This window comes from Penaeus monodon, chromosome 23 (assembly GCF_015228065.2).
Source record: "Penaeus monodon isolate SGIC_2016 chromosome 23, NSTDA_Pmon_1, whole genome shotgun sequence".
NCBI classification, from domain to species: Eukaryota; Metazoa; Arthropoda; class Malacostraca; order Decapoda; family Penaeidae; genus Penaeus; species Penaeus monodon.
In genome coordinates, this window is record NC_051408.1 from 39,859,822 (window position 1) to 39,860,707 (window position 886).

An 886-nucleotide genomic window follows, 5' to 3' on the forward strand; every position below is an offset into this window, starting at 1 on the left:
CGACTTTGTGTGTGTGTTAACTTCGTCAGCTTTGTCATGCTGCATGTTCTGTACTGGTAAAACGTAGATTCTTTCATTCTTAAAGAAAAGACATCCATTCTAAGAGCTTTTGTCACCTCAACAGATCGCGTTGTCCTTCGTCGCCGTGATGAGCGCTGCAGCTGCGGCTCCCGGCGGTTGCTGTGGAGGGGTGGAGGCGGTGGCTACGGCGGCGGAGGTGGAGGTGGAGGTGGTGGAGGTGGAGGTGGTGGAGGCGGCAGCGTTATAAGCGCAAGACTCGTGGGGGTTGGAGAGCTTCCCGGCGGCGGACGCGGCGGCGGAGGGCACGGCGGTGGCGGCCATGGAGGCTCCGGAGGCGGCCGTGTCATCCCCGGCCAGCTCGTTGGCGTCGGCTCCCTGCCAGGCACCGGCGGAGGCGGCGCTGGAGGCGCTGGAGGCTACGGCGGTGGAGGCGGAGGCGGCCACGGAGGCTCGAGGGGGGCCAGCGTCGTCCAGGCTCAGCTGGTGGGCGTCGGCAGCCTTCCCGGAGGAGGCGGCGGCGGGTATGGCGGCAACAGCATCGGCAACGGCGGCGGCGGCGGCGGCTGGTGAAGCGGAGATCCTCACTGCCGCGCATTTAACTCTCATTTACACAAGAAATACAGTCAATAAAATTCAAATAAACGTCGAATTCGTACCCTAATTCGAAACCATCATTCTCTTTAAAATTTACTTACACTATCTACATCCATCAATATAAGATTACACTGCCAGCGGACTTTTGTGAGGGCTCTTTTGAGAAACAGCGAGACTTGGCCACTAAATAGATAGACAATCGATCAGATAGAGATTTCAGCTCTTTAATTTCCACTGAGAAGATATTTTGATCATGTTTAAGTCAAAAGCC

At 56.8% G+C, this 886-nt stretch overlaps 1 pseudogene; it reads left to right on the forward strand.

The window, feature by feature from the left end:
* The window catches only part of LOC119588292, a 1,208-nt pseudogene extending 541 nt beyond the window's left edge, over nucleotides 1–667 (forward strand).
* The last annotated feature ends 219 nt before the right edge of the window (nucleotides 668–886 follow it).